The 16,173-nt window shown below is 36.1% G+C and overlaps 1 protein-coding gene and 1 non-coding gene across 2 annotated transcripts in view; one reads left to right on the top strand and one right to left on the bottom strand.

Annotated features, from left to right (window-relative positions):
• The window catches only part of LOC123310875 (laminin subunit alpha-1), a 301,873-nt gene that overhangs the window by 215,289 nt on the left and 70,411 nt on the right, over positions 1-16,173 (top strand). The gene's annotated exons all lie outside the window — the stretch shown is intronic.
• On the bottom strand, positions 16,028-16,134 carry LOC123312626. The gene has a single exon (XR_006537663.1). It is a non-coding gene; the product is annotated as a U6 spliceosomal RNA (small nuclear RNA).

The following is a 16,173-nucleotide window of genomic DNA, read 5'->3' as shown; positions in this document are numbered from 1 at the left end:
AATGATAGTGAAGATGAGTTTTATAGAGACTAAAGTCCAACTTTTTTTCTCATAAAAAAGCAACTAAATGGAAAAAAAAAGAGGGAGGGTGACAAAGCTTTACCTAAAAAATAAAAATCGTGAATTAAGAACTGGTGAATGCTGTTTTTGAATGGAGATTCATGAGATATCACTTCCCCTCAACAAGCAATGTGATCAACTCGGTATTGTCTGGATAGCTGAGGAAATTCAAATTCCTCCCTAGAAATTCAGTTGTTTTCTATTCATTTCCACTAATAATAATCACTTTCAACCCTGTCGCTGGAAATATTATTTACAAATATCCAAATAGGGTTGCTGCTAGGTATTTGAGCTAAGAAAGTATCACGTCGTTCGGCAGTAACATTTCGGCGATTTTGTTCATTGTACTATGTACTGATTTTAGGAATCTTTAGAATGATAGGCTGATTTTGAACATCATTTGGTCAATAAGTGAAGGATTCCAATTCAGGTTTTGTCTACCATTTCTGTTCAATTCTGCTTTCATTCGTAGTGATGAAGTATATTCCCGTAGCGTGCTAGTATAGAATTCGGAATAACTGCAAGGAAAACCAATCATACTAAAGTGATTTGGATGAGTAATGCAGATATTAAATTCATATAAGTATTCAACTGCCATTCATTGCCATGATATCTTTCAAGGATATTTATTCTCTCGGAAACATTGAATTATAAACTAGTCGAGCTAACGCAGGCTTTACACCAATCCTCCACTCATAAAATTTATATTTTGTGTCATCTGGTCTATGAAAAAATTAAAGATCGTAAATACTCTTCGACATCTAGGAATTTATATTTTTTATCATGATATTATTTCTGTATTTTAATCGTACACCTTATTCTACTTTTCGTTGCATTTTTCGCATATTCATCGAGAAAAAAAATTTCATTCCAAAAATATGATTATGAAACAAAATGTATAGGAATACTTTTTTGTCATTATCTACTTCATTTCATCGAGCATTTTATTCTTAATCGTAAAATGCGCCTTGCTTTTGAGGCACTATTAAATATGTTGGTCTGATGAATAGTCCTATGATAATTTTTAAAAATTCGGACGATTTTTCTTAACACTATTTGGAAAACTGAAGAAGGTCATTCCACGACCTTCCATTTCGTGGAAGAAAGGTCCTTAAACAGAAGTGCTAGGACTTGTCGACTGAACGGAATAGGCATGAGGACAATGTGTAACCCTTGAGAATCAGACACCAGACTATAGCTGAGCGGACCATTCACCTTGATAATATCTTTAAAGTATCTCTTCTCTCTCTCTCTGGAAGTGTAAGCGTAAAGCCTGATGAGTACACGCTGTAGCCTATAGGCGATAGAATATTAATCATAGGATCTGGCCCACTCTGGTGTAATCTTCCGTGGGTTTTTGGGAACTTTAACACATCGAGATCTAAATATCTGGATCCTGGCAAATATGCCACGACTCCTTACTGGATTCCTTACAGGACATCCTCAGGATGCACCTATAGAATGGATCCACAACAACTGACGTACTGACGAGGCCAGACTCTGTGGAAGGAGGAAGGACCTCCAAATCACCTGGTTACGGAGAGACTCGGCATTGCAAGCCAACTCAGAAAATGCTTTGGACGAATAACTTGTAGAAGCAAGGAAGTAACCTTCTTAAAGCCATTCCAGATACTGGAATTCATAAGAACTCTGGAACTGGATGGCGAGATGTAGACGACACAGCGTCGAAAACAGCTCTGATGAGGAACACAATAGATCTTGAATGCAACCCCCCTTCAATCTGCTATATAAGAACAACACTATTAGGAATTTTACTGATCAGGATCAGTCTTCGACTCGTACAAATATTTCAACTGTAAATTCTTAAGATCAAAAGAAACACTTTTTTCCCATACCATTTTTTCCGATTTTGCTCTGATTAAAAGATATAGCCATTTTAAATTTTCATTATGAGCTGTGCCACCCCTGGAAAAACAAAATTACCTTCAGAATAACTTGCTACGTCTGTGACACTACTCATATGTGTGATTCTTACAAACAGAGTTGTATTCAGACAAAGTACCCAATTTTTAAAATTATACAGTTCCTTTAAATTTTTGAACATCAAATTACTGGAAAACGGCGCATTATACGAGAAAATATAAGGAATACTTTTATTTCACAAAACGTTCAAATATTTATAAGAAGAAGCGTCCAATTTAGCTTCAAGGGTTGGGTTCTTTGAATTTTTGGTATTTTAATGGTACGTAATGTTCATAATGAGAAAACTGAAAGACGTGGGTGATATCTTGTGTTCGAAAAAGATTAATCAAATAAATGAAAAAGTACGAGATCCCGCTGCAGAATTACTACGTTCAGAGACAAACACACATTTTTACATACGTTTATGGATAGGAGAATACACTGATAACACCGCAGCCTGTCAAAAGTGGCCGCAAGTAATTTTAATTAAATTAATGTTAATCAATATTCCAAGAGAAATTTCGTTCACTCCGTTTTGAAATAAAATATCATCCACATCATAGCAATGCACGTAAAGAATACTAAAATCCATAGCTGCCGTTGCACACTCGGCCGCAACTACCTCGCAGCCAGGTGTAAGCAGGTAACATTTCGATATATTTCTACGTTCATGACGTACACGGATGTTTTTGATATCAAATTAAAGCTAATTTTTTTTCGAATAGGATGATGTATGGCTGCCTGTGAAAAAATGGCCGCAAGTTAGGTCTGCTATCTGTTAAAATAGCGAGATATCTGAAATAAAGTGAAAGAGATGGCGCGCAACGCCACTTGTTAGATGAGGATGGTGGATGCCAGCCGACTTAACATTTACAAAATTATAATTACGTAATGAATATTATGAAAAAAACTTAAAGTATTAAGAGATTTATTTTATAATAAAAAATGATTTATTCATCAAGTACAAATGTAATTAAATCTGTGTCCAGTGTCTTTGGAATGAACTTAGGTGAGACTTATCATCTTTTAAAAAAATTCTTCTTATGTTTCAATATTAATTTATTTGGAGCTTATTCTTATTAAAATCTTTTATATGCATTGCGCCCGAACTCTCAATATTCGTATAGCGCCCGACGAAGGGTGATTACATAAATAATATCAACAGCGTTGTGTACAACGAGCTCCAACACGTGGTTATAATATACGAATAATTCAGATGCACTGTTGAGAACCCTAAGATTCCTTTCACATCACGGGTTTTTACCGGAAAACAACCGAATAAAAAATTATTCATCGGGTTTTAACCGTACGGTGGGCACATCAAGCTCTCGATTCTCGTGGCGTTAAGCGCCGCCGAAAGTGCAATCTGGTTGTTTTCCAGTGCGAAACTAAACCGGAACATGTGTGAAAGATCCCATAATATCAGTAGATATAATTCGGAACATCGGGTGAGAACCCGAAATGAGTCTAACTCTCTCTTACTTTATTTCGGATATCTCGCTATTTTAACAGATGACAGACCTAACTTGCGGCTATTTTTTCACAGGCAGCCATACATCATCCTATTTGAAAAAAATTTAGCTTTAATTTGATATCAAAAACATCCGGGTACGTCATGAACGAAGAAATACATCGAAATGTTACCCGCTTACACCTGACTGCGAGGTAGTTGCGGCCGAGTGTGCAACGGCAGCTATGGATTTTAGTATTCTTTACATGCATTGCTATGATGCGGATGATATTTTATTTCAAAACGGAGTGAACGAAATTTCTCTTGGAATATTGATTAACATTAATTTAATTAAAATTATTTGCGGCCACTTTTGAAAGGCTGCGGTGTTATCAGTGTATTCTCCTATCCATAAACGTATGTAAAAATGTGTGTTTGTCTCTGTACGTAATGAACGTAGTAATTCTGCAGTGGGATCTTGAACTAAAAGACTATATTCCGAAATTAATTTCATTCGATAAAACCGTTTGTGAGATAGAACATTTTTTTATGGTTATTCAACAGCCTGTATCTTTTAAACCAAGCCGATTCAGAAAAAATGGTACAGGAAAAAAGTGTTTCTTTTGACCTCACGAATCTACTGTTAAAATATTTGTATGAGTCAAGGACTCACCCTGTCTGTATATTCGATCAGTCATATGAAATAGAATATTGCCTATCCGAAGACATCATTCTCTAAGAGTCATTAATCAAAATGATAAGAAAGTACGTATTGCTCAATTCTCTATCAAAATAGGTATGTATGAATACGAATATCGTTTTAAGTGATCATCATAAACATGAATCATGGTTATACATCTCGACTGGAAACATTCAATAAACGTTCATAAACTGAATCCCGCGCGACGACAAATGACCCATTCATACAAACATCCATCCGATAAATAATCAGCCCGATGACGTCATAGCCGCACCGTGATCGGAGAAATCGCGAAGGAATTAACAACGACCATAACAAATTGCCTCCGATTAATATCGGCCGATCTGTCTGTCGGTAACGCGGACGTTTTCATCTGGCGAACGTTCCCGGTCAGCGGCGGGGAGGCTGGCTAATTTATTCAAATTTATGTTATTTTACGGTATCGAGATGGAATTATAAGAGCGAAATGGTCGGCTAATTGACACACCGCCGTTTCTGGATGTTTGTATAACGACTGTCGGGGTCGTCTACGAATTAGCTTAAATATCCAACGATTGCAGGTTTCGATAACCGTCAAATATGCAGAATGATAAATATGCTGTTGGATGAAGGATGCTCGGAATTGTCCGTTAATGGCATTTCCGTGCTGAGAAATAGATGTCAAGAATGATATCAATATACAGGGTGACTCTTTGATTCGTACCTACAAATATTTTAACAGTTGATTTTTCAGGGCAAAAGAAACACTTTTTTCCTTTACCATATTTTCATAATCGCCTGGGTTCAAAAGAAACAGGCTGCTGAAAAACCATAAATCTCACAAACGGTTTTATCGAATGAAATAAATTTCGGAATATTGTTTTTTCGCCGGCAAATACTTTTCGTCCGCATTCACTTTTCATCCTTGAACCGTATTCGTCTACTGTCTGCTCCTTCCTCGCTCAGTTGAAGATACGAGAGTGGCGATTTAATCAATTTCGAGAGCCAGGATTTGATGAAAACATAAGGGCCTTTGACAATTACTGTCATTTTCACTTGTCAAATTAGTTTTTTACGAAATCTGCTACATTTTACTAGTGAATTAAGAACGTGGTTTGAGTATTCGTATTCATTATAATCAAGATGGGATAGTGATAGCGATATGGACATGAGCACTCCTTCAAAGAAGAGGGAATTGTCTATATCGTCTCGTCTGCTAGTGCTTGGTAGCTTCGGCAACGCCTCAGCTATCAATTTACAGGCTCGACTGTAATAGGAAGTTTTTCGACCTTAGAACCTTAATAACTCTTTTTGATGTACTCGTCGATTTGATTGGAATTTAGCAACGTGTATTTTTCTGATTGTATATACTACTTTGACTCGTACAAATATTTTAACAGTAGATTCTTGGGGTCGAAAGTAACACTTTTTTTTCTATATCATTTCTTCCGATTTGGCACTCATTAAAAGATACACAGCCATTTTAAGTTTTCATAATGAGCTGTGTCACCCCTGGAAAAACAAAATCACCTTCAGAATAACTAGCTTAATCTGTGACACTCGACTACACATCTATGGATATTTTAGACAGAGCTGCATTCAGCCAAAGTACCCAATTTTTCAAAATTCACAGATACTTTTTAAGTTTTGAACGTCAAATTACTCGAAAACGGCGCATTATACGAGAAAATATGAAGAATACTTCTATTTTATAAAACGTTCAATTATTCATACAATAGAGTCCAACTTAGTTTCAAGAGTTGGGATCTTTGAATTTTCGGTATTTTCATGGTACGTAATGGTCATATTGAGAAAACTGGAAGACGTGGGTGATATCTTGTGTTCCTAAAAGATTCATCAAATTAATGAAAAACTATATTCCGAAGCCTGTATCTTTCAAACCAAGTCGATTCGAAAAAAAATTGGGAAGGAAAAAAATGTTTTTTTTTTACCTGTTAAAATATTTGTGCGAATCAAAGACTCACCCTTTATAGGTTTTAATTCCACTTTACCTATTTTGGTTATCTGCATGTCTGATGCATTGTTACTTCAGATTTAATGCATCACAATTTTTGTGTTGGGGTTGAACACCTTTTCAAAAAATTCGCACAAATGAATTTGGATTTTGAAATTCTCAATAGCGTTTTTCTTCATTCAATGCAACCAGTTAATGAAAATAGAAAATATAATAATACTTGATAATTGAGTACCATTTATTCGTTCTACAGCGTTGTAGTATATGATGAAACCGATGAGGTATATGAACTGTTATCTGTTGTGTCGTAAGAATCTTTGTTTCTAAAACTATTTTTTCGAAAGGTACCAAAGAGTTATTAAAATGTTCAAGATCGGTAGTTAAATATGGGGTCTAATAATGTGAAGCAATATTTGAATGGCAATTCTAACACAGACAAATGGGCTATCTAGAAACAGAAAATTTGGAAAAACTTCAGAAAACACTCTGTATATTGAAAACAAGATACCGAAAATATTCTACCAGGGGCTATTTTTGATTGAGTTTGATGTCCTCTATCCACAATTTTTGTTTGTCCGTGTTGGAAATTGGATTAGGATAAATTCTTCTGCGATGAAACGCACTTTGTGAAACAATCTGCATATTGTATTGATTCAATCTATTTAGCGGAAGTCGGTCTATCTTTCCGCTCATTATCATAGATTCGTAAGAATAATATGCACATTATACATTCAATTCAGTCAGATTTTGATTTTATATTTTTATAGTTCTCAAAGCATTCTATTCGATGAAAAAATTTCTCATTGGTCCTGGGGTTTTCTCGTTTATTTATCCTATAGTACTTCACAGACATTTGTCTTTTTCACCTGTAGTTTTGATTGGAAAGCCATTTTCATTTTCACTGGTTGAACTGAAAACCTCGTCTGGCGGAATTTTCCACCTATGTTAATAATCGTTTTCTTTCTCATTCCTTAACTTTGGCTTTTCTATTTGCTCTTTTGTGTAATCCTCTTTTATGGTATTTTCTGGCTTATTTTCTCTTACACGCAGTGAGGAATATTTACCGACTGTTCTGCCCTATTTCTGAAACATAGGAGTAAATAAAACAATTAAAATAAAATGTAATCCATTATTGCTTGAAAGATATTTAGTAGTAAATAAACATTTCAAACTTTCAAGCGTTTGTCGCAACGAAATTGGACCCACTAGGTTGGAGAGTTCACCCCCAAAGATTTCTCAAAAATGAGTCGGTGGAACACATGTGATACGAAATAAATAGTTTGTTTGTTGTTTCGCATTTTTGTAATTGGGTTTTAGTTTCGTGGCCTCTATTATAGCTTTCTCAAGTTCACCCATGTTTATTATTGCAGCGTACTGAATTTGGAGAAATTGGACATGTCTTTGTTCTGGTGGTCCTTTTGTAGGAAGATTACCTGAGTTAGTGGAATCACTAAACCAATTTTTTTTTTCATTTTAGTCAAACTCAAAACATTAATCGAGAAGCAGGCTTCTTGCGTTTCTTGTATATAGAGATTGGCAATCATGAACTGGCAGTTGAGGAAAGGTACCTCAATTAGGCGAAGAAGTGAATAAAACTGTGGTAGTACCGTCGTCAACGTTTTTTGCCCACCTCGCTAATTTGTCATTTCCTGGGTGGTCCAGGGGAAAGCATCAGACTACCATCACCGTTTATTTTCATCACGTACGCTGATGTTCTTTTTTCGAAAGACGTAACGTAATTATCCTCGTGAATAATTTCGATGTAATAATACCAATTAGGCTTGATCATAATCCGGAGATGTGACTGCAATCACGAATACGGTTTATCAACATCTCACTGAGATCAGATCGGGTTTTCGCATACGTCGGCAGATGAATCACTGCATGACACGGCCAGATCGGCGATTTGATGAGGAATGATATGAATATTCATCCAGCTGTAGGGTATCTGGTAGAAGCCGCATGAAGAAGTTGAGTTTGGGCGCATCTTTCGATATGAGCAAACTTTAAGTTACAAAAAATACGACATGTAGTTCGCCTGGAATTGTATGGCCCTTGGATTATCATTATTATCCGAAATCATACATCCAAATATGGGCATCATAAATAACAGTCATTAGTCCGCTGAGGAATTCGAGTAATAACTTAATCCTATACCTTTTGATTACGTTCTCGTATAAAACGGTTGATTTTGGTTTGCTTCTCCTAGGTCGGTAAAATATTTTGATGCCCTAATTTGCTTCATATGATTTTTCGTACAAGAGGTACTCCTATCGTGTTCTTGAAATTCTATATGGTGTCTAGATTTATATTGGCGCGACTTTCATCCTGATATCCGTCAAATTTATCGTTTCAACGAACTTTGTGTGATCCGAAGTAAAGATACCAATGTCTTGAAGCATTTACTTTTATGATTAATGCTTCTGTGTATGATAATCCGTTTTACTGTAATTACAACAATTAAAATGGTATGGAACGAAAACGCAAAAAAGAACACACTAGAACCAAAAAAGTGTCGATTTAAAAAGAATATTAAAAATAAAAAGATGGAAATAATTATACAAGGGGATTCATTGGAAATGAATGGACGGGAGATAAAGGTAGATAGAAGATGAAGAGATTGGTCAGAATAACCTATATTTAAAGAGTTTAGCTCTCTTCATAATCAAGGTACAGAGTGTTTTATTGATTTTGACAATTTCTTCAATAACCTATAACTTTCGAACCAGCCTATATATTTTGATGGTATTTGGTGCGTTTATTCCTCGCATCAGCTAGTTCATACTGACATAGTAAGTGATTTTTTTTCCGGTCCGGCCTAGAAAAAAATGGATAAATAAGTTTCAACCCTGTTTATCTAAATTAGGATAGGATATTCCAAAAACGCAGAACGATTTTATTACTCATTTAATCTATTCATATCTGAATATTCAGACAACACAGTAACCAAAATATAAAAAAATTGAATTTCATTCGATATTCTTTACCAATTTAATTGAATTTTTTGGGTCACAAATGTGAAACACTTTGAAAGCAGAGGTCTTATATCTAAGCAATTTTCGTTGCTGTCTTTTCTGAAAATTCATATTTGACTAGGTGTATTGAGTATTTAAATTGCATGCGGAAGAACGAGAAATACCTTGTTGTCCTTGTTCCCTTTAGTTTTTCTCCCTTTCTGGAATATCATATCGAATATAAGGAATTTTGATTCACAGGGTGTTTTTTGGGGTTCGATCTTATTTATCAGTTTTTTCCCGGCCAGACCTAAAAAAAACTCAGTAAATATGTCAGTATAAAAAAGTTCTTGCGGAAAATACGCGTACTAAATATCATCAAAATATATAGGGTGGTTATAAAGTTATATGGGTATAATCGAAGAAATTGGCAAAATCAGTAAAACACTCTGTATATTGATTATAAAGAGAGATGGAGCCTTTAAATATTCTGACTCAGCTCACTGGCATCTATCTGCCCTTAGCTTCCGCCCATTTACCAATCACCTTGTATACAAGTTGTTCACTCTAGATGCAGATGAAATACAAGAGAAAACATCACTATTTAATGAAAAAAAATTATGCACCGCTTCTAAGATAAGGGATGTCAAAAAGCTTTTCGATCGTTTTCTTCGTTGAAATTTAAATTCAGGAAATATTTCGTTAAAGTTATCGATATGTTTATTTTATAATAATAAAAAAATGAGGTATTCCGCCTACTGTTTATTTAACTGCTGTTTTTAGGGGTCCTCCTAACTTCACGCAAGATGCACATTTGCAAGTGAAATATTTTTTTTACAGATACTTCAAGTGTAAGACTATTCTTAACCTTGAAGTATCTGTAAAAAAAAAACCTACTTCTGGTCTAAACCCAAAACAAAATCAAGCTTTGGATCAAAGTGAACCCTAGGATGGTTGATAATTACCACTCCTTCCAAATATTGCACCAAAATATTGTACCTAGTATTCACCTGATTGGTGACTTTATTTTGAAGAAGCATTATCTTTCATCTACATTTATTGAGTTTCATTTCATTTTGCATCAGTTCAATAATCAGTCCAGATCATTCTGACGTAGCACGAGAATACTGCAAATACTAGAAAATAAAGAAGTTTGTGAAAAACCCTGTAGTTATCTTCGTGTACTTCAGAATAAAGGTAAAAACTTGTTACCTTTTCCTCGAACTTGTCAAACAACAAAAACAAATGGTCTCTGCTTCTCTGATTGCCTCAATTTTTAGCTTCAAAAGCTATCAGGAAATTTGGTCATAGTGTTCAGCAAAATCAGAATCACGTGGTGTCCACGTGTACAAACCTTTACCCATTTTATCCGTATACACCAATGACCAATAGATTAGTGGCAACTGACTTTTCATTTAATTATTATTTTCTTGTGAATAAGGATTAATTCAGATGTAACAATTAAGTCCAATATCTTTGGCGAATACGATACTTTATTGATGGGTCTCCTCTCAATGAAAAATTAAACAATAACCAAATAGGATACAAATGAAACCTTCTCAAATTCTCCAAAAACAAGGCTTAAATATTGTTGGGGCTAGAATCGATGTGCGTGATTTTTTCTCAACTGTTAAATTGTACGAAACTCATGATCAAAATAAACTCTTCGAAATAGTGCTATAGATGAACTATTATCGAGAATTCACCAATTCCAAGTTCAAATTCTATCTGCGCCAAAATCGACTGCAACACTTCTTTCTAATATGTGATAGGTTATCCCTTTCGCTGACTGAGAACTCAAATATGCTCTTACCTCTTTAATAAATGTTGCCGATCTATTCTGTACATAACAGGCTCGTGAACTGGAATAGTAATGGCCAAGGCAAGTTGACCATAAGAATGTTCCCAGAAGACCATAGTGCGCGATGTATCTAAAAGATGCGGTTGAAATCATTGTCGCGGGCCCAGTGGATAGTCCTTCTCGTGGTAGTAGCTCAAGCCACCCAGCAGCACTCCGCCTCGAAAGAATATAAGAGACGATCGCACATCCAGACGTACACCACATCTGGAAGAAAAATAGACGCCGTCGTTGATAAGAAGGGCCTCGTCATTAGTGTCTCTGATGGTCGTAGAGTGAGGCACCGGCATGGGAAGGATCAAGTGGCAAAATGGACTTCGGAAACGGAAAAGGAGATGATAAGGAGCATCAGATGCAGGAGGTACAATGGAGGTTACTACGTCGCGAACAGATGTGCAAATTATTGCAATTGTCCATATTATTACAACGGGTACAATTGTGCACCCTGTCCGTATATTCCATACCCAACTTATGTTACACCATATGTGCCAACGGTCATCAGTAAGTAAAAGTTTGTCTCGAATTTGATATAGGTACCATAATTGTTAAACTGCTAGATGAGGTCTATGATCCAGTTTGGAGAAGTGTCCATTAAAATTCAAAACTGTTTTTCAAGGAAATTAGGCCCAATTCACACGTTCTATTTTCCAACCACAAAACTGCAATGGGTCTTCAAGTTTGTTACGTGTGAGAGTTTCTATTTACTAATTCGCTACTCGTCACATGCATACGTCAGTCTGACCACGGTTTTGTGGTTGAAAAGTAGTAGATGTGAGTTAATCGTAATGGAGGATTGAAATTTTAATGGAGCATTAAATTATACCATGATTCCGTTGAGGATTCAATAGCCGAGATGGTAGAAATTTATGATATCATAAAATATTTACCAAAAAAATTGTGAATTTTGCTTATCGTTTCTTCTTTAAAGTTTGACAAGGGTTACCTAGGTTTATAGCTAGGCAGAGTGCATTCTTTCTAAGTAGCGTCTCAAAACCGTCTTCCATTTCGAAACGCTCTTTACAACGGTCACAGCTGACCGTCCTAGTGCAATAAGTCTCGTAAATCGTTTGGACAAAAATTCATCAACGTGGTTTACTGATGGATCAAAATCCAAAACCAGAAAGGGGCTCCGGCATTGCCGTTATATGGACCTAAACTGAGGATCTAGAAAGCCCCAGGAAGTGAACCCTCTATTTTACAGACCGAAATACTGCCTGTTTACGTATGTGCTTAGGAGTGTCTTGAAATAAACCTCAAAGGAGCGCTTATCTATATCACCATGAGGTCCCTGTTACCACAATGCCAAAAATCTCTGCATGTCTGCATGGGAGTTATAAATCAACTGGCCAGAGACAACAAAGTACAAATATCATTTATAGTACCGTATGGGAAAGTCAGCAGATGAATTTGTAGGCTGGATCAGAAGCAGAAACAGCTGAACACATGGTATGGAAGTGTTAAGAGCTGGCGGACCTAAGAACCACTCATATGGGGAAACCGGTACTGGATACTCACGAGGTAACAGCCAAGGCCCCTAGGGATGTTGTCGGTTTTATCAACACCATTAACGACCTCCTTGGGTTCCTATGAATGAGTAGGGTAGAGAACAAAAGATCCACATGGTCGCAGTTCCTGAAAGGAGTACTGAGCCACAACGACCCCGGTTCGAATAATAATAATAATAAGTAGAGTCTCAACTTGATATTTGACTCCAAAAAAGATTTTGACTCGGCTTTTGACGTTGTTTTCCATTCCACTTTACTAACTTCATCGTTGGCTGTGGTTTTGGTTATCCCAACTATCTGTCCTGGACCAGTAAAAAAGGTTTATTGGGCTCTTTTATCATGTTAATCTGCCATCTCATCCCCCAAAATGCCTCTGTGTTCTGTCACCCATGCAAGGACTGAGCTGTTTTTTCCTGGCATATCCTGATCTGCTTGGATCTGGCTTTAAGGGTAACCTGGCTGTATATTTCTTTCCACGCGAAGTCCTGCCATGCTTAATTTTGAAGAAGCTTATTAGGTCGGTGTTTTTTTCATTTTCTTTGGCATAAACTTCCTCAATTATGCCTTTCAGAAGTTAGGTTAAATTAACAAACATATCTTACTAACATGCTTGACTTCAATGAACGACTTAATGAAAGGCTAATTTCCCTAACATAGATTTTCTTACTATACTCTATTACTTGAATTTTATGCGTAGGCCATAAAAGACAATTGATGTGCGGGACTTAAGCTAACATTTCTTGTCGCCGTTCTTCTTATGGTCTGAGTGACCCCTTCCCTATGAAATTACCTACAAATGACTTCCGCCTAGTCCACCAGGTAATTTTTACCGCTGAATTGGCGTGAAGTCATTCAGTTTTTACCGCCCATTAATCAGTCTAGCGTGTGTCGCGGAAACGCTTCTGGGTATTCTATCCAGACGTAAGTCATGCGAAACTTCCACGATATATTATCGCGAAATTATGTCAAACGCGTGTTATAATACTTGCCGACAAAAATAAGATGCTCACGTACGGCTTCCTTGTTATTTCTGGTGATATGATACTTTGCTGAAGTATCAAGAATTTTGTCTCCAAGGGAAGTATCTATACGAGAAAAATTCTGGATGCTCTTAGAATGCGAGGTTTTCTTTTAGGAAATATCAATTTATATTGAAGGTACGAACACACTTTTTTATTGAAACTTATATATTCATTCATTCAGATATCATCCCGATATTCATTTAGATACAGGGTGAGTCTTTGACCGTACGAATATTTTAACAGTAGATTCTTGAGGTCAAAAGAAACATTTTTTCCCATACCATTTTTACGATTCGGCCCCGATAAAAAGATATAGCCATTTTAAGCTTTTATAATGAGCTGTACCACCCCTGGAAAAACAAAATTACCTTCAGAATAACTAGCTAAATCTGTGACACTACACATCTGTGGATCTCTTAAACAGAGTTGTGTTCAGCAAAAGTACCTACCCAATTTTTCAAATTCCACAGATACTTTTTAATTTTTGAACATCAAATAACTCGAAAATGGCTCATCATACGAGAAAATATGAAGAATACTTTTATTTCATAAAACGTTCAAATACGCATTAGATAGCGTCCAACTTATGTAGTTTCAAGATTTGGGTTCTTTGAATTTTGGTATTTTTATGGTACGTTATGGTCATAATGAGAAAACTGAAAGACGTGGGTGATATATTGTGTTCTAAAAAGATCCATCGAATAAATGAAAAACTATATTCCGAAATTCATTTCATTCTATGAAACCGTTTGTGAAATAGAACATAGAACTAAAAATAACATTTTTCAATGGTTTTTCAACAGCCTGTATCTTTTAAACCGGGCCGATTCGGAAAGAAATGGCAAAAAAGTGTTTCTTTTGACCTCAAGAATATATTGTTGAAATATTCGTACAAGTCAAAGACTCATCCTGTATACAGGGTGTTTTCAAATGTGAGGGTTTTTTTGACAGAAGGTAGAACTCATCAAAATAAGTCGTTTAACCAAAAATTGTCTATATAAAATATCCAAGATAGCTGAGATACAACCCCTAGAAGTTCGACAAAATTTCATTGAATTTCAAGAATGGGACTGTGGAAGGTGACTCCGGCATCGCAAAAATTAAACAAAACATAAACATATAGCTGGACAATGAATGGTTCAGTACTAAGTTCATCGGATTAGATGCATCAGGTCACTTTTGAGAGAATCATAATTGTTGTATCGTGCAATTTAGGGTGGAAAAAAATGTAGAAAGTCGAGGAAGTTTCTTGAAAGTGCTTATGTTAGCTATGTTGAAAAAGTTCTATGATGTTTCCCCATTTCATTCCATTTTTAAGACGATTGTTGGAATGTTCGAACAAGAGGATTGTGATCTCCATTGTGAAAAAATTTGTGAACAATTTGTGTTAATTAATTGTGACCAATTTTATTCGTGAGATTTTGAAGTATTATTCTATTTTTTACACTTGTGTCCTAAGTCTGTTCTGTCAGTTGGTATCGAAATAAGCCATTTCATAAAATCGTGTAAGTTACCAAAAAATAATGAGAACAATTCGGCAATCCTAAGTTTCCATTTTCATTACCACCCAAATATCGAACGAGCCAATATCCTAAACGATACCACATGGTCGAATCACGAGATAAGTTTTTCCCCACTGCTTTGCGATAATTCAGCTAACAAACGATATAAGGTCGTTTTAGGATCTATTTCAGTAATCATTGTCAATTTTTTCCAACTTTGTCATTTTGAAAGTTTTATATAGGTGATTTTTGGTAAACGCTTCATTTACACTAGTTCTACCTTCTGTTGAAAATAAAACTCACCTTAAAATACACCCTACATGTTATGTAGCAAACATTAACTTCTGTTCATAAAAAAGTCTACAGCAGTTTACCCCAACCTAGTCTTATGAGTCACTAATCATAAAAAGCTACGTGTTTGATTGGATTTCAATTAATCAGGTTTTTCTTGCTTTTATCAAAATGATAAATCGATTCAATTTCAAAGCGTTAAACATTTTCTCCGATACCCCCGTTTGGGAGGGATTTACTTTGTGAAATCATCGTTTCTAGTGACTGATGTAAAAAGCTTCTGAAATAGGTTACGCATTCAGAATGACCCAATCGAATCGTCGAGTCGTCGAACAGGTGCTTTTAGTCTAATCAGCAATCCGAACAACCTGCTCTTCCTTATTTGGTTTTCATCAATGAAATCCCATCTCTCAGCGTATGTAAATAAGTTGCGACTAATGAATCGAGAGAGGTCACAGGAGATAACATCCGAACCGTGAAATAACTCATGAAAGAGCTCCGATCCGTTTGAATTCTTCTTCTTCTTCTTGTTAGTTCCTGTCCTCCTAAATGCGTTCCCCCATATTAAGCGGGCAAGAAACCATGGAACAGCCGGTAGGCTATGCTTCCAACCTCTACGTGGTAGGTACGATCAAACAGCCTGATTCCCAGGGGTGCAGGAGTCTAGAATGGCTCTATCTCAGGCTGCGAGGACGTTGCTATAATATAACAGTGACAAACTCAGTGTTAGGCTTCAAACATTGTATCTATGCTCATTCCCCTGGAGTCACACAAGTTAGCACACTTAGAGGAATGTGGATATGTCGGGAAAAATGTGGAACGCTTCACGATTTTGCGTGTCATCCTTGCGCAGGGGCCATGCTAATCTTCTCTGTATCGTTCCAATTTTAGTATATGTATCGCCGAAGCGAGTACATCCGTTTGAATTCTTAATCAGCGGCAATGACATAACTG

Source organism: Coccinella septempunctata, chromosome 4 (assembly GCF_907165205.1).
Source record: "Coccinella septempunctata chromosome 4, icCocSept1.1, whole genome shotgun sequence".
Lineage (NCBI taxonomy): Eukaryota > Metazoa > Arthropoda > Insecta > Coleoptera > Coccinellidae > Coccinella > Coccinella septempunctata.
The sequence above is the reverse complement of the archived record's forward strand: the minus strand, read 5'-3'. Positions and strand labels throughout refer to the sequence as shown.